The 26,453-nt window shown below is 37.8% G+C and overlaps 1 pseudogene; it reads right to left on the reverse strand.

Moving 5' to 3' along the window:
• Positions 1-25,506, reverse strand: part of LOC149166870 (monodehydroascorbate reductase-like) — a 29,524-nt pseudogene extending 4,018 nt beyond the window's left edge.
• Positions 25,507-26,453: the final 947 nt, after the last annotated feature.

Below are 26,453 nucleotides of genomic sequence, written 5' to 3' on the forward strand. Positions count from 1 at the left end.
TCAAAACAATGATGCCATCTTAGGTACTTGTAGTGGAACTAGTTGCAATGATCAAAGTGTCCTATTTGAATGTTCTCCCTTTTAGTGATAGTTTTGGTGGTAATTGCAGCTTTCACCAATTCATTGCTAAGAATCAGCTCTATACCTGTAATATTAAAAATCATAGGAAAATTATGGAGTTAATAATTTATTAATTAGAAAGATAGACCAACTACAATAATGCCTAAAATGTTTAAAGACATTAAATTAAAATGCAAATAAAAAGTCCAATCTTTTCCATTTCTAGAAGGTAAACATAACCTAGAAACTCATACAAAACTGAAGAAAAAAGATGCAGGTGCATACCTTTCTCATAATATCACTTTGGTAGCTACCTCTCTCCTCCACTCCCAACACAGACATGGAATCATGGTAGTCTTGTAGCTCTCAAAAGCAACAAATACCAATGTTCACATTTCTCTCTCTCATCCAAGAAATCATATATAGCATGCATGAATGCACCATACATCCAATAATAACACTTTCATGGAGAGGAAATTTGTTGATCACATGGGATCAATGTTTCTTTATATCAAAGGAACAATCGATAAGAGATTGGAGAATGAGGAATTCCTCATATATTTTACATATATAAGAGACACTCATACTGATAAGATGCAAAACTTATGAGTCCATAAGGGATAAATATAATTTACAGAAAGGAAGATAATGGATATATGATATAGTAGAATCTTAAAAAAGGGTATGCTCGGAGCACTATTAATCATAGGCACTAGCTACTAAGTAAAATTCAACAATGACTATAACCCTTGAGACATTAGAGTCTATCTGTGACTTTTCATAGTAGTGACAAACTAGATAGATCTTCTTAGTACAACAAACCATTATCACATTAAGATAACAACAAAATATAGATATTGAAATATTTTTTTTATATGAAATATTTTATATGGTCAATTAACATCCATCAATCGTGAGAACCTCACTGACCATAGTCCCTCGATTTAGTGGATAGAAAATAAATGAGTTCTCCATGGAAGAAGACAAGGATTGGAAACAGAAAATGTAGTACTGAAGAAAATAATAATAATAATAATAAGTAGAAATGCCTAGAATTAGATATATACAATGATCATGATGAAAAAGAGTAATTTCATAAAGAACAATACAAGCTGAGAAATCTTGTTGGGAGCAATCCTAGTTGCTTCTTTTGGGATCAATTATATATCCTTTAATTTGACCAAAGGATCCAAATCATCGAGACCACAACATTAACTTTAAAATAAATGAATAGAACTATTCTTTATTTTTATGATTAGAGAAAAATATTAAGCTACTTCAAATACAACATAACTTAATTACTACTAACTCCATGCATATATGCAGCAAAAATGAATTTCATCTACATTGCCTGAATTCAAATGAAATATCATACCTTCAAGAAAGAGATAAAACTTGCTAAGTGCAGGTATTTCATATGGAGCTACCTATAAAAGCGATATGGGTTGTCATCATAAATCTAATCCATCATGCACATAGAACAAGATAAATTGTTTGCTAATATAGTAATATTACTTTCTCATCAAATAAAATATGCATCCATTATCCATGTGGTGGTGTAACAAGGTTATAAATACTTATTTAATAATGTAATACATGGTTTGAACCTCTTCTCTAGTATTTAACCATGAAAAAGGTATGAAAACAATGTCATTAAATTCATAGAGAATGTGTAACACACCATCAAATGCAAATAATCTAAAAAATCAAAGAACCAAAATGTCAATGAAAAGAATCATTATAGTCCAAGATTTAATTGCAAGTATGATTTTTTTGGATACTTTATGTTGATGTAAATGCTTGGTTGAGTATATACAATGCCTTAATAAAGTGATATAAGTCATGAATAAATATCAAATAGAAATGAGAATGATCCTGAAAAAAAATGACATTATTTTTTATATAAGGCAGGCAAGTTTCTATTGAGAGATGTGTTATAATTTAGAACTAGAGATACTCGCATCACCCTTGTAAGCACCCTAATGTGAAGAGTGGAGCTTATAATGCATTACTTATTTCAAGGAAGAAGAGTTCAACACCACACGAGAGTCAATCCTGCAGCAAGCACAGTTTGGAGAAAAGAAAAAATATCATTTATTTGGGGGCCTTTGGAGTCTGACTTCCATATGCAAACCCAGAGACCCTATAGTTGCTTGGATATTTAGAGTGATTAGAAATATAAATAGATCCATGAATTTTTATTGACATATACAAAAACTAACATAAATAGAAATTAGAACATACAACCTCTTTCGATATAATTGCAAGCTCTCCATATTTGAGACCCAACTTGACAAATTTTCTCACTACATATCCCTAAAAATAAATCATATAAATTGATTAATATCTGAGTTTAATTAAACTTGTATGAAGATATCAAATATAGTCAAAGTAGACTATTCAAACCAAGCTCCTTCAGTATCCAAAAGTTTAGCTAACCAAAAGCATTGTATTTGGGATAAGTGAAAGAAAAAATGTTTGACTTGACCAATGCATAATATAGATGAAGAATGAATATCAGTTTCTTCCCTTTATAGTTTATTTAACTTTTACTTCATCATAGCCTTGGATTTTGAAAGAAACATTGCATGTAACTTCAAGCATTAAATAAATGTGCATAGTTGAGAAACATTGCCACTTCCTTTGGTATGACGCATGTATTTTCTTAATAGTGACCACATGTGGAATTAAATATTAAAGTTATATATTTCACAAATGAAAATCAGTATAGAAATTGTTTTACACAGCAGGAATCTCAAATGACATAGATTGACATAGATTATGTGGAGTTGGAAAAAAAACAAAAATTACAGTCAAACAGGACATGCAGATTGCTTTGCAAGATTCGACTCATGTCTATTTTCAATTAAGGAGCAGTAACGTGAGGGCTAATATTCCTTTTTTTCATCAATAGATGTGAACAAGAAAGACACATTCCTCACTTCATTGACATATGCATCTCTGTGTGTTCATCCTTATATATGTCCTATAATATTCTAATCTTCAACCCTGATCTAATTTGCTAGCATTTTACTTTCATATTATTCCCTTGTAAGTTGCACATTGCATATAGTTGAATAATATGCAGACAATTAATCAAAAAATGCATATATACAAACTCTACAAATAAAAAATGACAAGGACAAGTATAATGGGCCATGGATTAATACTGAATGGCTGGAAACTAATATTTTTGTGAAATGTTGCCTAGTAGTAGTTAAGGAATTTAGGACCTGAAATGGGAAAGATATTTTAAGTGATTGAATTGATCAGATACACTTTCATTTATCTCCTATTTGGGGATATCTTGCAATCATTTTTAGCATTTGCAATCTTATTTTGTATCCACAAAACCAAAATCATGCACTCAAAAGACTAATAAGTGTGGAATTTTTATGAATTGATTGAAGTAATAAAGCTCAAGAGTACATATAACTCCATAATAATTATACCCCCACTATATAAATGTGGCTTAGGATATTTTCCCAAAGCAGTTACAAATTTTGAATCATCCTAGTTTATCCATTTATGTTTTCTCTTAGAAAAGTCCCAATAACTTAGTTCACTATTCAAATCACTCTTCTACATTACTTGGCTATATACATGTTTATGAGGTTGTCCAATTATTATATCCCTTTACTTCATTGTATCATAGATTTAGCTCTACCATTTTCTAATAGTTGTGTTTACACTCCTAAATTGTATTGATACTCGTTGTATCTTTAAGTCCCATTGACATATTTATGGTAATATATTGAATATTAATAAAATTATACTATCCCATCTTTCTTATTTCCATAAGTATCCCATGAAGACTCTAGAGTGTGAGGAATATTAAAATCCCATGAGTTTGCTTATGCACATTCTCGGAGGAGGGAAACCCTTATGGAATGTCAGTTGGCACACAAGCAATCTTGATTAGAAACTAGATTACACTATTTATTCCATGAATAGTTATAGTAAATAAGTAATGCATGTGGCAACATAGTTTGTTGTCAATGATTAAACTCAGTAACTACTTATAAATTATTCATCATCAGAGCCTATCCATATGGGCTTTCCCAAGAGGAGTTCCCATTGATATACTAGGATATTCAATTCACACATTCCAAAGGATCCAACAAAGGTTCTTAGAAGGGTTCAAATAGTAAAAAATCACTAATCCACCTATGCATGTTCTCAAAAGTAAGAAACCCCTACCTATATAACACTCAACACATTGACAATTTTGATTAGAAACTAGTACACACTATTAATTAACCACTATTTGGGACCCCTCAGGGGTATATTAGTTGGAAAGAAAATGTTATGTGAAGGTAAGTGATGAAAAACTCATGTTCAATCCCTTGGATTAACTGACCTATGTGTCATTTACAAAGGCAAGGAAATTAGACCTAGGGGTTAAAATGGTAGCAGTTAGAATCACCCCTATGTCATGCAAGTATGGTTCCGGCCTAGTTTCAATTTCTTTGGTACAATGTTATCAAAACCAAACCGGTGATCGAATTGAAAAGCCTTGTGGATCACGAACCGGTCGGACCCAGACTAGAACAAGTAAAAAACTAGAAAAAAACTAGTCTACCAAAAACACATAAAATATTCATATTTTAAAGAAAAACATATATATTAATGTGCATCCATATGAACCAAAACCATTTATACACAAATATGCAATAGTTATTATTTATATAGCAAGCAATAGTGGATATAACCAAAATAGCATTTAGTGCAAAACATCACTGAAACAAAAGAATTAAGAAGCAGGCTCTAAAAGGCCTTTATAGTCCAAAATAACATGATAGTATGATACTACAGTCAAAAATACTACAACTACAACCTACAAGTGCTAAGTGTCAATTTCATCATCAGAGTCATCATACTAATCATGTTCCTCATCTTCATTATAAGAATGAGTAGCATCCAAGTCTGCAATCATTACCTATATTAAGATATTCATCATCAGTATAACCCTCTAAGAATTAAAATAAGATAGAAAAAGCATAGCATGTCAATTCAATTTTTTTTTGAGTTATGGGTACATTTTTAGTAGACACATGGTAGAGAAGTTCGAAAACCATTGCCACTAACATCAAAGTACATAGAGGGATTGGTTCTCTTTATTAAATACTAGTTCCTTGTCGTCATACATGACAAAATCCAATGGAAATGTTGCAATACTTGCAATTCTGATATCGTGAAAAATTGTTAAGTCTACTGGATTTTGAGTGAAACCTAAAATTCTACTTTCTCCATATCAAATCCAATGAGGTTGGAACCACTCTCACACATCCTGAGTAATTTCATGGTAATGTTAGAAATTTAAGTAAAAGGATGGAAATGAAAGATTAAGGAGAATGCCAATTTTACCATGAAAGTAAAAGTGACATTCTCCTTAATCTTTAATTTCCATCCTTTTACTTAAATTTTTAACATCACCATGAAATGAATAGCAATAATAGGACCATAGGCTTCAATATTAGGCTGAGGACCATAGGCTTGAACATTAGGTTGGCCTAGGGGAGAATTAGAAGTGGGCCAACTAAATGAAAAAAATAACAATATAAAAGGCATTTTTTTACGCTAACTTGGAAAGGAAGAAAAATGCACAAAACTAGTTGTGAACCGATCCATTCTGTACCAAACTAGCCTATTCCAGTGTAGACCGGTTTTGGGCTAAAAACGAACTGATCGGTCAGTTCTACTAGTTTCGGTCCGGTTCTGGTAAGTATTAAAAAAAATACCCAAAATTTGGTGTAATGTTAGAGACAACCATTATGCACTTTTATTCCCTAACAACTGGGGAAAGTAATATGCACAATTTGTTCCCAACAATTGGGGCTATAGTAAAGAGAGGATATATGGGACACAAGAGTTCATTCTCATTGTATAAACTAACCATTCAAATGAATATCCACTATCACATAATTTTATTACTCTTTTCTACCATCCCTTAAAACTAAAAATAAAAATCCTTTGGTTGCTTGTGCTCTATTGAGGTCCTACAATTTACGATCTATCACTATAATTCCATAATTGATTCAATTTTCCCAACAAATAGCATCCATTCACAAAGAAAAAATTAGGTACTAAGACTTACAATCATTGTCTTGTGTTCAAACCCATTCCAGATCAAAGAGACAATAATATAATTTCCATCTTTCTTCAAATTCTTCCTCTAGATATTTTTCACAATTAAAAATCCTTAAACAGTTTCATATTATGAATAGTGGCTAGAAACTGTATCTAGATTGATTAGATATAAGGTTTCTTAAATGTTAGAATGTTTGCATGATTTATTCCATAACATGGATATGTCCTAACTTCTCCCATATGCCTTATCCAACAATATCAATCGGTTCTCCAATATGTGCTTCGTGGGAAACCTCCAAGCTACTACAACCATCCATAACGTGTCAAACTTATTTACACATTTCAAGTAAAGATGGATGTAAAATTTAAAATCCAAACATACATTGGTTAAGTTAATAGATTACTGGATTCCAACCCTATCTGATGTTAGATTTTTCTAGTGATATTGGTGGCTACATTAGTAGCTTCATTTTATTATAAATAGTGCCCAATGCACATTTATTGTTCATATTAATAGTTAAAGAAAGAATTCTATTTGAAAAAACATAGAATACAAGTAAAACAATGCACTAAAAAACACAAGGAAATTCATTTCACACGTGTGGAACAATAATTATTACTTTAGTCCAAATGTCGTGATTTATTCTGGAATATGTTGTCAAAAGTTGATTTCTTTTACTTTGGTTGGCCTTCAATGGAGACTCTTCCCATGTTTATGTTTAGATTTTAGGTTCAAGAATAGACTTAACCATATGGGAAGAAAGTTTACCCAATTTTTAACATAGCAAAATTTTCCATTTTGTGGCACATGATTTTCCCATAAAAAAGTTGGTTTCCACTTAATTCCTTTATAGAGGTTGAACTATCGAAACCCATAATAGAATCTAGTAACCTTTTAATTTTTATAGTCGAAGTGATTGGACAAATTTCTTATCAAGATCTACTAAGAGACTGAAGAAAATAACATTTGTGCAAGTTAACCCATAACCATGACTTGAGGAAGAAATTGAAAGTTGAGTTAAGAAGTATCCAAAAACAAAAGGTAATCTATGTAAACACTTGTATCCATGCTTTAGATGCCAGGAAACTAAGCACAATATCATAATTTTTTTGTTTCATTCCAAAACTTGGGGTTCATAACTTAGATACGAGGAAATCAAACACAACATCAGAAAATTGTTGTTTAATGCAACAAAGTGAAAGGAGACAACTATATCTATTAACCCTTCTCCCTAAGATTGATGTTTGGACTATATAATAAGAAAATGTACTAAAATAAGGTCATGGAATTCAACTTCTTAAAAACTATCCAAGGCTATGACAACTGGAACTCCAAGTAGCCTCAAGTAAAGGCAGTTTTCCAAACAACTTGCTTGGATCACAAACAACTTGCTTGCTCCAAACATTGCTTCATCAGACACATTAACCAAACAAAAGAATGCATATTTTGATGGTGAAGACATCATCCTCCACTCTTACTAAGGGGAGAAAATTTAATTTTCTCTCACACAAAGAAACTTTTAGCACAAACATGAAATTTTGAAAATGTAAAATGATTTTTACCCTAAACAATAAAATGTAAGTCTTGATAATAACTAGTGTTATCAAAATTGGTGATTTAGAAAAACAACATTTCTTATTTTTTGTAGAATTTTGCCATTTTTTGCCATTTCTTATTACAATACCAAGACAACTCTTTAATTCTAACTTCTCCTTGAATATTGGGAAACAAAGATCTCAACACCATTACCCAAGGTTCCATTCTCTAATGCTTTACTAAACAATCATGAGGGCACATGGAGGTAAGAGTTAAAATTAGGGCACATCTTTCATATTACATACCCAATTCCACCTCAATGTTCCCCTTAAGGCCTTTGGCGTGGTAGCTTAACACCATCGACCTAGATTCCATTGTCGAGGGCTTTACCCAACATTTTAGGGTAGCCTTAGGTAACTTTGAGGTCATGATCAAAATCATGGCACTTGGATATTAGGGCCACGTGTTTATATTAAAACTTCAAGCCCACCTTCATGTTGTGGTTTTTCATGAAATGGTAATTGAAGTGCACTTGATTCTACCTAAGTTCAATTATTGTAAAAAACCATGTTAATGCAACCAATTGTTGTGCTATACTATCATCTCTATCTAAGGAGTGACAATGTTCTACTCAAGGCAGAAATAAATCCCCCTTCCTCATTTGTAAAACTCTCTCTCTATATATATAAAACGACCAGATGGGGGCATAAAGGTGAATTTTTTCCAAATACCTACCAAAAAATAATTGAAAATTTATATACTATTTAGAATGTTGGTAAATTGTCTCTCAACAAACATCCTTGAAGGACTTACAACCAACCAAATTGTGATATTCATTGAAGTCTTCTTATGTAAATTATTTAGCCTCATGGACCAATTGACATTGAGAAAGCAAAGCAAGCCTATGTCAATTGCACTGAAACATGGTGCAGACTTTTAATGTAATAGGGATAGTTAATAATAGGTTCAAAACCATAGAATGGTACAATAGCCATATTTTTGGAGGATGTGATATATTCCATATTTATAGGAGGACGATACCAACAAAAAAAGGCATACCTCGAAGGATTTGTTGGGATTGTTAGGACTTGTGGCAGTATTAATGGTGTTGAAAGTAGTAGGCATTGAAGAAACTCTTTGATATTTAACTTCTTGAATATGAGGAAGTGTGGTAGAATTTATAAATTCGCACTTACGATGAACTAGAATCCCTCAATTCTGCCTCATTTAAAAGGATGCAAAAATTATAATTGTACATAATTTGTCAAAGCATGTTTTAGTAGAAATATTTAATGGCCAAAATGCTAAATTCTCTAGAAACCATAGGATATTTATTTTTTCACATAAAAGTTCCTTACACTTGTGCCTTAGCTTTTCCTCCAATTGATAACCTTCCAATTTTTCAAAAGTTTAACATACATCCATATTTCCTCTTGAATTTTTAACATTTGTTTTGCTATGGTCAAAGCTCTAGAGCATCTTGTCCACTCCCTTGGGACCAAGTGAGGTGTGGAGGATTCTCACAATGGATCTGGTAGCTACAATATTGGCCTTCTGAGCATCTAAGCCTTTTATTCAAATCTACTACTACTTCTTTATTATGATAAATGGTGTCTAGAACTCATCAAATTATAATTCCATCCCTAAAAATAGTAACAGAATGAAACACCAAGATTAAATCTTAAGCATACAATTGTGGCTATAAAAAAATAGTGGATTTTGAACTAGAGACCTGAGGTACACATACTCCTCTGTGCGTGGAAGATTCAATGTGGGGTGGAAATGAATTGAAGTTAAAAATAACACATACATTTGCGTCGTCAATGGACTAAAGATCTAAAGACGACATTTGATATCGAGTCTACTATTGTTAAAACCCTAATTCACAACTCTCTGACACTAATTTTTGCGCATGCCCTATGAAAAGCGAGAAGATACAAAGTTTTGATTGGGAGGGATTTTGTAAACTAAAATTAAAGCTTAACTTTTTCATATATGCTAAATTTTCCTTTGTGAAAATACAATATTTTATTTTCACTTACATCACATTTTAGTTGTTTTTGAGAAACTAAAGCATTCTTGTTGGTTTTTGGTTGTGTTTAAAACATGTATTACATATTAGGTGGTATTTATCATAATAATAAGAAGTTACAGTTTTTATGTAGTGATTTTATTATTAAAGTTTATGGAGGCAAAATATGAGATGTCTAAAGGAAACATGTGCTCTTAGCTTGGTTGTATTGAAAACATTTAGGTATTTTTGCATATTAGGTCGGTGCAAGCAAAACAGAGTATATAGTAAGTGGATTTAATAGTTAGAAACAATTGTTATTTTCTTAAAATTCATACGTTAAATTTTGAAGGAGTAAGGTATGTATCAATTTTTAGGTTAAATATATTCAAATTTTTGCACGAATGAGTTTCTAAGACCCTATGTTTTCATCTTGAAAAAATGGAGTCCTCTCCTAGTCACTCGCATATTTTAGGTTTTCATAAGAAAAGTAGGTGTTTTGCCTTGAGATGTGAGCATTTCATTTTAAGTAGTGTGATAATGTGGTTTGAACGAGGCATTAAAAGAGGGAATGAGTATGAAAATTTGGGATGGTAGGGTTATGTCTTGCTTGAGGCATGAGTGCACACCTAAGAAGACTCTAACAAGGGCTAAAGAGGTCGAATAATTAGAGAGGTTTGGGGGTTGTAGTCTCACATGGAGGTGTAGACAACTAAGTTAAGCACCATGAGAAATTGTGAAGCAAACATAAGACATTTGGCAAGCTTCATGAAGGAAACTTGGTAGTGGTACTAAGTGAAGATTCCTTGATTGAGGTTGATACCCTCTCCCTATAAGCACTACAATTTTGTAAGACAAAGAAGAAATGTGAAATAGATGTGAAACCCACTAAAGAAGTTGGCAAGGTTGTTGCAACACATATAGTTGGTTATTTCATGTTGCAAAAGGAGGTGTTTTCCCATCTCATTTTGAATAACTTGTCAACCTTTGAGTTTAATTCCCTGTCAATGTGATTAAAGGATATAACTTTGAAGATACTAATTAGATCCATCACTCTAATCATCCATTGATCCAAAAAATAAGTGTTTAAAGAAGTATAACCTTTCAACCAATCTATAACATCCTTTGAATCCCTTGCCACTTGTAAATTTAGATTCTTGAAGTGACAAAATTATAATGACTAACATAAACTACTAATTCATTTTATTGTTGTACTTGTTAGGTAGTCATATTTTTGTTCCTATACTAAAATGGTGATTCACATTAGTCATTTTTAGTTGTATTACTTTTCAACTAGTCATATATTTTAACCTGAGACTAAATTAGTCATTTATGTTGGTTTTTTTTAGTTGGGTCACTTAAGATTGTTCATTTTTGGTAGTATTTCACTTGGAAAAGTTGTGGTGACTAACATTTTTAGTCACCTAGTCAATAATTTCTCCATTTTCTACTAGTGATGGTTGTTGGTGTATATTCAGTGAGTACAATATATCTGCTCAACCTCTAAACCTGGACCATCACATCATGTTGACAACGTTTCAAGTGATACTTTCTTCCTTATGGAAGATAACAAATTCCAATGCTAAGCTAGACTGTTACGAAAAACTTTCTTGCCCTAGAAGTAGAACCCTAATCTCTCCAATTTTTTTTGTTGTTAATAATTGGTTCAATTACTGAAACCTGAGAACTAATTGGGGATTTTATAATGGTCAGTAGAATTTTGAATAGGAGTGTTTAAGACTAGTGGGAAGAAAAGTGTGATTCTTTCACTTTTCACATAAGAAAAATTAAGGAAAAAGAATCTAAAGTGGGTCCATGACAAGATGCTTTTTGCTAAACCTGCTTGTGACCAATATGATATATTTTGCGGAGAGTTCCCTAATAATTTGTATCAATTGTTAGTAAGGTTACGTAATTCCCTATGAGATCAAAGCACTGGTTGGATTTATAGAATCTAGGCCACCACAAATCTAGTTGCTTTACATTGTTTGGACCATCATATTATTAGATCCATCAATTTTTTGTTGCAAGATACCTTGGAGGGATATATTATTTACTTTGTTGTAGAGAACCTCTAGTCCTTTTCAAAATAATAAGAGGTATTCAAATTTGGGTTAAGAGGGAAACTAATAAAATAAATCCTTTTGTGGATTAATTTATTACTAGTAGAAGGAATATTATTACTGTTTCCTCCACATAATATGGAAACTTAAAACCCTCACACCGGGGAGTTGTTTTGGGGGAGAAGATGGCCAGTTGTGTAAATTGAGAAAAAGTTGTGATTGACGGGGAAGAGAGGTGGAATGTGAGAGATATTAGGGTAGTGAGAAATATGTGTACTTTTTATGAGTATAGAGAAAGAAAGATGCGAGAGATTCGAAGGAGATGAAGAGAGTTGAATAATATAGAAGAATGAGAGATATAGCAAATGAAGGGAAGCTGGAGGAGGTGAAGAAGGAGAGAAAAGTTGAGATGGTGATGTTTACCATGAATCAGAAGAATCCCAGACACCAAACCCAATTATTTCATTGATTGATCCTAGTACCCCTCCAGATGAAGACATGAATTTCATGATGTGCATGTTATTCCATGAAGATGATCTCTCCCCTGAGCTTGATGCTTTGCAATGTAGAAACATGGCTAGTTTTCCTCCATCCCTTCCCATGGTTCTCTATCACAATCTAGTAAGGTTTCTTCCCAAGGTCACTAAGGATTTGAAGTTTTGCAAGGTATACGTTCTTCTAGTAGTGGTCAACAGAATTTGGGAAATACTTCTCAAACTAGTCCACAAGCATTTGTTTTAGTTTCTTCTAGATTTATTCCAATGGTTGACAATGTAGCGAGTTCCTTCACCCATTACCCTAAGTTTCATGGTTAGGGTGATGAGGATGTAGAGAAACATTGGTATTTGCATGATCGCATCTATAGGTATAGAGGTACTCTAGATGCGACTAAGTTGGTTGAGTTTTAAACTAAATTAATGAGAGGAGCTCTTAAAGGGTATACAAAAGGCACACTCAATATTCAAAATTTAACTATGGATACACTAACGGAGGAATTTATCAAGGAGTTTAATCTACCTCAAACAAAGAAGAAGGGTGTAACTGAGTTTTGATATATTAAGCACAGAGAAGGAGAGATTTCATGTGATTGTATGTAGAGATATAAATATAGTGTAGGGAAATTCACTCATACTATTCATCTAGGATATTAGAAAGAATGGTTTATTCAAGCCTTATTTCCTTTAACAAGGATACCCTCGACGCAAAAAAATATCAATTCCTTCTAATAATATTTAGAAAAAGTAATTAATCTTGAAGTTATGGCATGATATCTTGGTCACTTTAAAGCAATTTCTACTTCCACTAATCATACTTTGAATGATATACAAAATTAAATTGTTGTTCTAACTAGAAGATTGAAAGAGGTGAATATTGCAAAATTGGTGTGTCCTCAGGTTTGGTGTACTAGTTTCTACACATAAGAACATCGTGTTATATAATTCAAATGGTTATGAGATGTGGGACCCTCTGGTATTCTACTAGGACCCCCTCATTCACAAGCGGGACCTTGAGGAGGAGTTGCACAATTATCGACAAGTGTTCCTTTCTAGGGACATACCCAGTTTCATGCATTTATGAACTAAAAATGTGCATCCTCTAATAAGTGTTGTGAGATATTTCTTTCTTATGTTCATTCAAATCAATTGTGTCTTATACTGAAGAAATACACCAATGTTCCTAACACTATTTTCTATTAGTTTTATGGATCTCCGATACATAAGGTAGAACAACGCAGAGCCTTGGATGCCCTAGTTGACCAATTGGATCACTTTTATTTTCACGTGAATGAACCCACTCTCAAAAGGGAGGTGCATGCTATAGATGGGGGAGAACTAGCGGTAGAGGGCTAGTTAGGTGCTATAACTATGATGAGCAGGGACATGGCACTATAAACTGCCCATTTTGAAAAAGACGTTGGCACTCACATTGTCATGCTAATACTCATGCCACTAGATACTATCAATAGCTAATTTCTTAGTGGGAGTAATGTATTTGAAAAAGAGGTGATAAACTAACCACTTTTGAGCCACGAAGCCTAGAATCAATCTAATAGAAAAATATTAATATTGTCACCCAAGAGAGCACAAGGAATAGTGTTAAAGAGAGTCTCGTAAACAACCTATGATAAGAAAAGTTGAGCCTTCACTCACTAAATATAATCATGCCCATTAGAATGGATACTAAAATGTGTTGTTAATATCTTTAGAGAGATATTTTCTTCCTCTTGTAGTTCAAAAGTTATAGGTTCAGGAAAGGCCCAAATTTCACTCCCTGAAAAGAGATCATCAGTTAGTCCTTAATTTTCTGCAAACTATGCAACATATTATAAATGGTTCTAGTTATCTCTTGATATTCTGAATCATGAACAAATTTTTCATCAGTTGTGAAAAAAGATAAGGGGATTTTTTAAAGGCTTAGAGTTATTAGAATGGCCTATCTCTACAAATTTACCAGAGTGACATAACATGAGAGTATAACACAAAAAAATGACAATTGGGGGAGAGTTCTAGAGCAATGCTCAAGTTCTTGGGTACCAGATCAAGAGATTCTAGATTTATCCTTTGATGTTAATATTCTACCTAAGAATACTTGGGAAGCATTGGGAAGGCCTAAATTAGTGTTCTCTCCAATTTGGATAAGGATGGCTAACCGATATTGTATCTTTCCAAATGATCATTTAGAAGATGTAGACGTTGGTGTTGCTATTGTAAAAATTTATATAGATTTAAAAGTTGTTGATATTATTGGAGATAAAGATCCATACCAAGCCCTAGTAGAAACTGAGCGGGCTTTTGAGAACTATACCATCTGTTGGCTTATTAGGGCTTGACCCAGGTTCAAATTTAACTAGCCAAACAAATCCCGGTACTACTAGCCCTTTCGGCAACAATCCGCGGAGCGCGGATTCAGGTCTCACTAGAAGTAGTATGGGAGGGTGCTAGAACCAGGTTTCCTCACCCTGGAGATGTCTGATGAAGTTAAATGGTCTGACGCTTGGCCTTGCGTTTAGGTCGTCTCGCACACTTTCTCGTACCTCACAGATTGATATCCGGCCTTCGCGCACCCCTTACCCAGGGGCTGAACGTCGCGCTCTGTGTTATTACCCAAGATCTTACTTGTATTTTCCAATGTTAGTTAGTTGAGTGCTTTATGTTATATTTAATAGCATAAACCATTCATACAGATGCATGCAATAAATAAATAGTATAATTGCAAGTTATATCAATCAAGTATTAACCCAAGAATAGATAGACAGAATTATAACCAAACTTCTCTTTATTAATTCCTTCCTTGGTTACAGACTCAACTCCGCCCTGTGCACTTAGCTGCAGGGGTTCACACACTCAACTGCAAATCCTTCTCCTATCCTACAACCCGGAACTAGACTTTACTCTATGGATACGACTCAATTCTTCATCCTTGACTATTCTTCTTTTTTTCCTCTCTTCTACACTTAGAGCCTTACTCTATTTATACAATTCCATGGTTCGTGGACCATGGGTAGGTCTATCGAGCTGACATTACATTACAAAGCTAGGGCTAACAACCCTATGACTCTATCATATTTTCACGCCCCGCGCCCGCAATTCGTGGAGCTTTACAATAAGATTCGGTCAAAATTTAGGCCTTAAACTCCAACACATGCCTTGGGGGATTCCATGCCCAATAGGCCCCCGTTACAAACATCATGACTCACCCTTGAGTCACTATGTTGGTGTGACGATCTTTGTGCGGAGTCCCACCAACTGTTCTCGAACTGCGCAGAGGTCAGTAGAGCACTGAGTTGCTACTTGTTGTATCTGTTGCATGCGCTATTCCAAGACCTATATATCGGAGGTGCTTCTCTGCATCAATGTGTGCATCCCCTTCTTGTGGGCAAGCTTACCTTCGATTCCTGCTGTGATAGTGAAGGCCTCCTCGATCCAAGTTTGAACGCATTCTTTCAAGACTGCTTCCTTATGTCGTGTCACATCCACCTGTTCTTTCAGTGCCTTGGCCTCCTACATCTTCGCAAGCCTCTGAGTGAGGACCACCATCTGTGCAGTTCCTCAGACGTTGTCATACTGTTGTTGGATTTTACGTGCCTCTGTCTCTAAGTGCTAGATGTTGGGATCCTCCTGTAGAGTCATGAAAACCTCAAGTGATTCTTCCAACATGCTGGTGCATAATCTGGATTTAAACAGCAATGCGTCAAATTACAGATATAACCATACATATAGAGATGCAGTAGAAATAATACTTCATTTCATTAATGTAAAATAATGAAAAATGCTTACAACAGAAATGGAAATAAACTAGCTAGGGTGATGGTAGCTTATCTCTAAGAAGAGATGTGGCACCTACATGCCTCTGAACTATCTTACAATGACACTTGAGGGCCTATTTATTGTTGAGAAACAATGGAAAACCTTAAACATCCAAAAACCTAACCCTAGAAGATGAAACGCGAAACTGTGGGCCTCGTTTGGGTAAATTGGTACATCGACTTCTCAGGGTCGTAACTTTGGCATACGATCTTCGTTTGATGCGCATAATATCTCGTTAGAAAGATCTATCCGAGAACTACTACTTTGGGAAGAGAAAAATTGGTCCCATGTTGTCCCTAGTTTTCCCAAAAAACATTGTTTAGGGCCTCAAAATGGCTCCAGAAGTTCAGGACCCAAAAAACTACTAAAAATAGTAAACTGTGCAACAATTAAGGAAACTGAAAAGCTGAAAGGAACATTGGTGGGGATCCAAGTGGACTTGGTGGTGGCCACCAAGATCCACCTAGATCATTCCTCCCCCCTTAGGGAGCTATGGTCCCCATTGCATTGAGTTCCTCCATGAGATGAGGAAACTTCTGCTACACTTTGTCCCTAGTGAGCCACTTGCTCTGGTGAAGGAGTTGGCTTGCTTTAACAATCGATATAGTTGGATATTCTACTAGTGAGAGTGCTTTATTTGGGTGTCCATGATCCGATTAGTTGTGGCTTGTTCTAGGCAATCTGGATTTAACTCTATGGGTGTGAGCGGTTCTGCAATGTCAGATGTGTCTAGTAATGGTAGAAAGTATGGCCGAAGGCGGTCCACATTGAACACTAGGTGCAGGCCAAGGAATGGGGGAATGTTGAGCTCAAATGCATTGTCTCCCACAACCTTGGTAATGGTGTAAGGGTCATATCAGAATGGTTTGAGTTTCCAATAGGCTCTAGTAAGGCATTCCTTTTGCCAATGCAGCCAGACTTTGTTGCCCACCTAAAACTTGTGTGGCACTAGATGTTGATCATGTCGCTGCTTGTACTTGGCATTTGATTTCTCCAAAATGTCATGGACCTGCTAGTGAATATGTTGGATGTGATTAATGAAGCTGTTTGCCTTATCTGTTTTGGACTGGACATGAGCCGAATTTGTGTGAGTAGTTTCAAATGGCATGGCCACATCAATGGGACATAGTGGCAGGAATCCCAAGCCCACCTGAAAAGGGTTGTGGCCAGTTGAGCTGTCGAGAGCCCGGTTGTAGCTGTGTTGAACATAGGGGAGGCTCTCATCCCATGTGCATGTATTCTTTGAGTTGTACATGCACAGAATGTGTATGATCATCATGTCGAAAACAACTGTCTAGCCATCAGTTTGAGGATGGAAGGCTATGGACTTAGTGAGTTTGGTGTCTAGCATCAATAATTTACCTCCCTTTGTCATTCCCTTTGTCAGGTTTTGACTCATAATGAGAACATGCATCTGATTCTGAAACCTTCAACAAGGCCAGCAGTGACTGCTTGGATTAACACTCACTTTTGTTGTGAGTGAAGCTCTTATGGAACTCACACCACTTTCCCGTGTCCTTTTTCAGCTTCAAGGTGCTATTCTTTGCTTACAGATTTGTCGGGTTGTCTTGGGCTGCCTTGCCTTAGTTTTGTCCTTTGTTCTACAGTTTGGGGGAACCTTTTCCTTGTTTCATATTCACAGATCCAAAGTCTCGCGTCTTCTATTTAAAATTTTTCTCGGTCTTGACGGCATATCGATATGCTGTGCTGAGCGAGGGGATGTTAAGGAACTCTATTTCTTCCTGGATGTACTTGTACAGGCAGTTGCAGTATTTGAGTACCAAATGTTTATCTAAATCCTTGATACCCAACTTTGCGTGAAGGGTATGGAAAATATTGTACACTCTAACACGTCTTGGTCCCTTCCCCTCCACAACATGGTCCACTTTATGTATTGATCCTCATAACTTCCGACAGGGTAGTACTGCTCCTTGATGGCAGTCTAGAATGAATTCCAAGTGGGTGTGGATGAAAACTGTGAGGCCATACTTTCATCCTTTTGCTCATAGTAGGTTTCCCACCAGTCCTTGACGTGGGGGGTGACTTTGAGAAGATCGAAAGTAATATTTTCCTGACCAAAAAAATCATGAACATAAAAATACCTTTTTAGCAAATTTAACCATTTATATATGCCATCTGCATCTACTTGACCCTAAAATATGGGAATGTCAAAGTTAACTTCTACTTTAAAGGGTGTGGTGCTTCCAGAGTAGCTGCTAGAAGTAGATGTGTCGCCCCTAGGTAGCCGCTGAAGGATTTGGGAAAAGTTGTCCATCATCGCGTTCTTTTGTCGCTCGAGGGCCTCTTTGAGAAATATTTTGATAAGATCTCCTACACCCTCATCTTTCTTTTCATCCGCCATGGTAGGCCATCGGGATCTGTGAGGCTGGTCTTGCAAAGGTTCGACCAGTTCAAGCCATAACTCCTTATATCCTAACCTCATTGGGTACATGCAAAGAAAGACATAGAAAGAGAAGATTGCTTTGATACCACTAATTTGGATTTAAACAGGAATTCAACAAATTATAGATATAACCATACATATACAAATGTAGCAGAAATAATACTTCATTTCATTACTGTAAAATACTGAAAAATCCTTACAACAGAAATGGAAATAAACTAGCTAGGGTGATGGTAGCTTATCTCTGAGAAGAGGTGTGGTGGCTACATGCCTCTGAACTATCTTACAATGAGGCTAGAAGGCCTATTTATTGTTGAGAAACAATGGAAAACCTTAAACATCCAAAAACCTAACCCTAGAAGATGAAACGCGAAACTGTGGGCCTCGTTTGGGTAAATTGGTACATCGACTTCTCGGGGTCGTATATTTGGCATACGATCTTCGTTTGATGTGCATAATATCTCGTTAGAAAGATCTATCCGAGAACTACTACTCTGGGAAGAGCAAAATTGGTCCCATGTTGTCCCTAGTTTTCCCAAAAAACATTGTTTAGGGCCCAAAAAATGCTCCAGAAGTTCAAGACCCAAAAGACTACTAAAAATAGTAAACTGTGCAACAATTAAGGAAACTGAAAAGCTGAAAGGAACATTGGTGGGGGTCCAAGTGGGCTTGGTGGGTGGCCACCAAGATCCACCTAGATCATTCCTCCCCCCTTAGGAAGCTATGGTCCCCATTGCATTGAGTTCCTCCATGAGATGAGGAAACTTCTGCTACACTTTTTCCCTGGTGAGCCACTTGCTCTGGTGAAGGAGTTGGCATGCTTTAACAATTCGATATAGTTGGATATTCTACTAGTGAGTGTGCTTTATTTGTGTGTCCATGATTCGATTAGTTGTGGCTTGTTCTAGGCAATCTGGATTTAACTCTGTGGGTGTGAGCTGTTCTACAATGTCAGATGTGTCTAGTAATGGTAGAAAGTATGGCCGAAGGCGGTCCACATTGAACACTAGGTGCAAGGAAAGGAATGGGGGAATGTTGAGCTCAAATGCATTGTCTCCCACAACCTTCGTAATGGTGTAAGGGCCATATCAGAGTGGTTTGAGTTTCCAAGAGGCTCTAGTAAGGAATTACTTTTGCAAATGCAGCCAGACTTTGTTGCCCACCTAAAACTTGTGTGGCACTAGATGTTGATCATGTCGCTGCTTGTACTTGGCATTTGATTTCTCCAAAATGTCATGGACCTGCTGGTGAATATGTTGGATGTGATTAATGAAGCTGTTTGCCTTATCTGTTTTCGAGTGGACATGAGCCGAATTTGTGGGAGTAGTTTCAAACGGCATGGCCACATCAATGGGACATAGTGGCAGGAATCCCAAGCCCACCTAAAAAGGGTTGTGGCCAGTTGAGCTGTCGACAGCCCGGTTGTAGCTGTGTTGAACATAGGGGAGCCTCTCATCCCATGTGCATGTATTCTTTGAGTTGTACATGCACAGAATGTGTACGATCATCATGTTGAAAACAACTGTCTGGCCATCAGTTTGAGGATGGAAGGCTATGGACTTAGTGAGTTTGGTGTCCAGCATCAATAATTTACCTCCCTTTGTCAGGTTTTGACTCATAATGAGAACATGCATCTGATTCTGAAGCCTTCAACAAGGCCAGCAGTGACTGCTTGGATTAACACTCACTTGTGTTGTGAGTGAAGCTCTTATGGAACTCACACCACTTTCCCGTGTCCTTTTTCAGCTTCAAGGTGTTATTCTTTGCTTACAGATTTGTCGGGTTGTCTTGGGCTGCCTTGCCTTAGTTTTGTCCTTTGTTCTGTAGTTTGGGGGAACCTTTTCCTTGTTTCATATTCACAGATCCAAAGTCTCGCGTCTTCTATTTAAAAATTTTCTCGGTCTTGACGGCATATCGATATGCTGTGCTGAGCGAGGGGATGTTAAGGAACCCTATTTCTTCCTGGATGTGCTTGTACATGCAATCGCAGTATTTGAGTACCAAATGTTTCTCTAAACCCTTGATACCCAACTTTGCGTGAAGGGTATGGAAAATATTGTACACTCTAACACGTCTTGGTCCCTTCCCCTCCACAACATGGTCCACTTTATGTATTGATCCTCATAACTTCCGACAGGGTAGTACTGCTCCTTGATGGAAGTCTAGAATGAATTCCAAGTGGGTGTGGATGAAAACTGTGAGGCCATACTTTCATCCTTTTGCTCATAGTAGGTTTCCCACCAGTCCTTGACGTGGGGGGTGACTTTGAGAAGATCGAAAGTAATATTTTCTTGACCAGAAAAATCATGAACATAAAAATACCTTTTTAGCAAATTTAACCATTTATCTACGCCATCTGCATCTGCCTGACCCTAAAATATTGGAACGTCAAAATTAACTTCTACTTTAAAGGGTGTGGCGCTTCCAGAGTAGCTGCTAGAAGTAGATGTGTCGCCCCTAGGTAGCCGCTGAAGGATTTGGGCAAAGTTGTCCATCATCGCGTTCTTTTGTCACTCGAGGGCCTCTTTGAGAAAGATTTTGATAAGATCTCCTACACCCTCATCTTTCTTTTCATCCGCCATGGGAGGCCATCGGGATTTGTGAGGCTGGCCTTGCAAAGGTTCGACCAGTTCAAGCCCTAACTCCTTATATCCTAACCTCATTGGGTACATGCAAAGAAAGACAGAGAAAGAGCAGATTGCTTTGATACCACTAATTTGGATTTAAACATGAATTCAACAAATTATAGATATAACCATACATATACAGATGTAGCAGAAATAATACGTCATTTCATTACTGTAAAATACTGAAAAATTCTTACAACAGAAATGGAAATAAACTGGCTAGGGTGATGGTAGCTTATCTCTGAGAAGAGGTGTGGTGGCTACATGCCTCTGAAATATCTTACAATGAGGCTCGAAGGCCTATTTATTGTTGAGAAACAATGGAAAACCATAAACATCTAGAAACCTAGCCCTAGAAGATGAAACACCAAACTGTGGGCCCTGTTTGGGTAAATTCGTACATCAACTTCCTGGGGTTGTAACATTGGCATATGATCTCCATTTGATGCGCACAATATCTCATTAGAAAGATCTATCCAAGAAGTACTACTTTGGGAAGAACAACATCGGTCCATGGTCCCATGTTGCTCCCAATTTTCCCAAAAAACATCGTTTATGGCCTTAAAACAGCTCCAGAAGTTCAGGACCCGAAAAGCTGCTAAAAATAGTAAACTGTGCAACAATTAAGGAAACTAAAAAGCTAAAAGAAACAATGGTGGGGGTCCAAGTGGACTTGGTGGGTGGCCACCAAGAACCACTTGGACCAGTGCAATCTCACACTGCACTCCAATTCCAATCCCATTGTGATAGTGCTAGCACGATGTTCTCTCACTTTCAGGGGAGTGGATGGCTGCGCCTTTAACCACAATTCAATGATCTAAAGGTTCAACTCCAACTAAACCTTTGTCATTTCTTCCTTTGCCTTGTGGACCCCTGTTGTTAATCTGTGGATCTGTGCCTTCGCTGGTATGTCTTCTGGGATGGCTAGCTCCAGGACGCTTTTTCAAGCATCGTCTATCAGCTATACCAACAGTTGATTCCGTGACACCAATTCATCATGCTGCAAGCTTAGTTGTTCCATATTTATCTTCTGCTCACTTAGAACTTGGAGCATGTGGCTCTCCTTAGCTCATAGCTCTGCAGTTATCCCATCCTGCAGCCCATATAAGGTCTCGCGCGAAAGTGCAGTGAGATTGATTTTGAAACCTTTCAGTGTGCTAACTGAAGATCTATCGGCCTCATTCGATGGCGCTATTGCTCCTTTCAACAGCATTATGGTGTTCATCATCTGTCCGTGCAACATCTTCTTTGCTGCTATTGATTTGACTATGAGGTCGGTCGAGGGGGTACCAACTTGAGGAGGGTGCACCTGTAATTCCTATAGTTGTGCTCTGAGGCCCCCCAACACAATCTAGTTATCCTGCATGAAATCTTGGAGAGCCTCAGAGGTAACATCGTGCACTGTCTTGCCGATGTCATGTAGATCACCCTTGGTTAAGGTGATCAGGTAAATTCACAATTTTGAAACCTTGATCTTCTTTCGCGACCTTGCTTGCTTGGTTGGGTGCTAGTGCTTTAGCGGTGTTGGCGCGGTTTGTGGGTCCACGCCTCCTTCTTCGGTCTCTGCTTCCTGCTCTTATGTTGTTTGGTCCTTGCCTGCCTTCGTAGCTACCTCTTGTGCTACTGCTGCTACTGTGGCCTTCTACTGTTTGGCTACTCTCTGTGCTACGTCTCGCGCTGCCCGCACTTCTACTGCTGTTGCGTCCTTCCTTCACTTTTTTTCCAACTGTGCGATGCGCAGCTTGGCCTCATCTTTCTTTCTTTTTGCCACCAATTTTTTGATCTCTGCGATGTCTGAGGCACGCCACTCCGGCGGCCATGCCTCCAAGACATTGAAAATGGCGTCATCAGTGGCTACAAAGGGTAACTTTTTCCACTGTTTCGTTGCGTCCTTTCGTGCCCTGATGTATATGTTATGCATGTCTGCCTTAAATTCTACGAAGCTTTGCAGACTGTTGTAAGCCATGGGTGACAACCGCGACTTACTGCTGATCCACATTCTAAGGTCCATCTCCATGAACAACCAGAAGATCTTATAGTCGCAAATCCTTTTAGCATCCTTCATGGCCCAGAGTGAAGCATACTTTGCGGCCTCCAGTAAATCTTTTTCAATTATGGGCAAATTGACTATCCTCCGACAATTCCCCAGCTATGATCACTATGGACAACAGCAACCATTCATAGTGGAACTAGAGGAATTCGAACCAGTTAAACTGGACCCCCTCTACATACTACTCGGCCAGTGTGACCACCCGTGCAGGTACCTTGTCTGCCTGGCACTTCTGCATAACTTTTATTGCCAGGATTTGGGTTTCCATGTGTACTGCTTTGTCCTTGATGATGAAGATGGAATATCCCCTTTTCTTATTTTCCAACTTGTACTTTTACTTCATGGCCTCCGCAATGGCCAAATCACTGCCCTTTCCTTCCGATATGGTCGTGGGGTCCTTCCCTTTACACAGAAGCAAGGAGACATGATGGATCAAGTCTACCATGATGAGGATGGGCTCCTCCAGCCATAAGCACCCATCATGCACTTGGCAGAGCAACTGCTTGATGACAAAAATGGTTATTGGGGCATGGTGGAAATGCGGCACCTAGAGTAGGTTCAACAGCCCAGGTTTTTCCACTCTGGGCAACAACTTACGCGGCTCTAATGCTATCACCCCCCCCCCATAGTGTTCTACTTCATGAGGTTTCTGGTCTCAAGATGAGGGAACTCCTCGTGCTCAGTGAGGTCCCAATATTCGAATTTCAGGCTCAGAATGTGGCCAAGGTGTGTACCTTCAAACATAATGCCATCTGGGAGGAGTGGGATCTGGAGTGAGCTCTTGGTCTTGTCTAGGTCCTTGGGCACTTTAGCCTTCCCTTTTCACGGGGGAACATAGGCGGGCAATTTTTTTGCAGAGTGTATAGGCTGAGCATCCACCTCCATGCCTTCATCCTCTTCTTCTGCAAGGATAAGATCCTATAGATCTTCCTCTTCTTCATCTATTTCTATAGTGACTGCTTTCCCCTTCTCCTTCATTGACAACTTGGTGCGCAGCAAGTTTCACGGGGACAAACGTACGAGAGCCATTGCTTGTATGTCCTTCTTGGGTTGTGGCGTATGTGCTGACTTTGGAATTTCTACAATAATCCCAGCACCTTCCAGAGCATCCCCTATAGTTAGGGCCTGCATGGCCTCATCAGTGGATATTTCTATTATTTCCATAACATCCTTAGCGGTTGTCATTGTATTCATCTGGAAATCTTGCACTCATGAACTTAGGGCTAAATCAACACTCGGCGCACAATAATCAGGGTTCTGCTCGATCGCTCAATTCGTAGAAGGCCAAGTGTTATTTGTTGGGTAGTCCTTTGTATTTTATAGCGCCTTTGGAATTTGAATTTGATCGTTCCCCCCAAATCTGGTCCATTAATGCTCCCTTGGCGGCAGATTTTCCTAGATTTTATCCTTAAATTGCATCTTAAATGCCTACTGCCCGCTCCATTTGGCCTCAAGTCGAGCATCCCATCGTGAATAGTGACTTCAATGGTCACTTTCTGGCCAACCTGCGCAGTAGCACAGCTCCCCGTGCATGGTCGCGGACCTTGTGACTCTTTGTTTCTGCGCACACCTCCATTATCGCGCAGCTCCTAGGCAGAATAGTTTATAGTCCCACGCTCCCTTCCAACTACCTGGAGTGCTAAGACTATCCTTCCTTCGGCTAGTCAGGTGGTTGCACCACCCGTGAAAAGTTCCATCCTATCGTTCATCGTGTTTCCTGGAGAATCCACACCTTTTATTGTTATGGTTGGCATCGTGCACTTTATTATTTGCAATGCGCTACTCTGGTCTCTATGCTTAGCAATATGTGGTTTAAGCCAAGGCACCAGACTGATAAATTTGTGGAAATAGGCCTCAACCGTATCCTCATGATCATATGCACCCTCCCTTAGTATTCTGGTATTTTTGCAAAGAAAATCTTATTTTATTTCGTCTTCCATTTTCTTGAATTTTGCATCTGCCAGAATGCTTTTCTTACGTAACCATACTCTTTCTTTTTCAAGTTCATGGATTCTAAGGTTTCCCCTTTGGATTTATTCCTCAAGTATCATGTGTTCTGCTTCTTGCGGCTGTGTGATTCTTTCTTTCCAGACTTCGCAAACCATTGTGCCTGATGGTGCTACTATGCACGGACTAGGCTTTTCACGTTCCACGGGGATGATAGCCTTCACTTCATACTTCAGCTTTAGAGGTTCCTGTGTAGTTATGGTTTTGGACATGCTCCTATATGCCCAGAGAATCGTTGACACGCGCAGCTCCCAGTCAGCCCGTTTCACATGGTGGACCATGCTCCGTGCTCCGCGTACTTTGTCAAACACTTCTATGTGAATATGCTTATGCACGCTTGGTCTTACCATACTTCCTGGTCCCAAACAAAGGGGTTCTTTTCACCCTTGTCTTTCCTGCTCCTACTTATCGGTCATGTTTCCTATCGTGAGGACGATGTGTCTTCATACAAGTTGCGCACCATATGCATGTACCCATCTAGAAAGGTGGGTGTGTGAGCTGTTTCCTCCGTCATACTCAGCTTTAATTCACATTTGGGGCCTTCCAAACCACATGTGCATCAGCTTTCTATATTCGCGCCAGTCCTCAAAACTCCTTTGGTGCATACCCCACCATTTTGTGGGCTAGCATGCAATACCCATTTCAGAGCATTGAAATGTTGTTGTTCCGGTACTTCCTTTTTAAAGTTGTTCATGAAATCATCCACCTCGCTCAACCTATCATACGTGGGCAGATCTCTTACCTCTATGGTCACGCAGCGTAATGACATCGTCATCATGTTACAGTGGAGCGTTGTTACCTCATGTAACCGGTTCTACCATTGTTCTATTTCTTCGTTCGAATCTAAGGTGCAGGAGCTTTCACACTCTGATAATATTTTTCCATCTGCTGTTGGATTTACCCAGTCCTACTCCCACGTAGTTATCTTATAGACATAGTCTAGATGGTCGTCGTTGTCATAGTCGCGCATTGGCTCTATGTAGCGCGATCCTTCTGCAGGGTCTAAAGGTACCACTATGCATAGTGAATTTTTCTCAAAAATCATCTTGTGCTTCTTTAGGTTTATCACTCCATTCATGTCAGTGGTCCAATCTATCCCCAATAGTGCAAGATAGGGATTGTTATCATCAACAATCTCTATCACTTTGAAATTTGCAAGCACACTTGCTCGTTCGATATCTACTGTGATTCCTTGCAATCTCCCCATAGGTAGGATCTTTTGTTGGTTCACCATTCATAGTTGGATAGGTGACCATTGCAGTGCAGGCCTGCCCATATGCTCCTATGTCTTCTTTGG

This window comes from Pinus tabuliformis, chromosome 5_1 (genome assembly GCF_031772625.1).
Source record: "Pinus tabuliformis cultivar Carrire ecotype Pingquan chromosome 5_1, CPIR1, whole genome shotgun sequence".
Lineage (NCBI taxonomy): Eukaryota > Viridiplantae > Streptophyta > Pinopsida > Pinales > Pinaceae > Pinus > Pinus tabuliformis.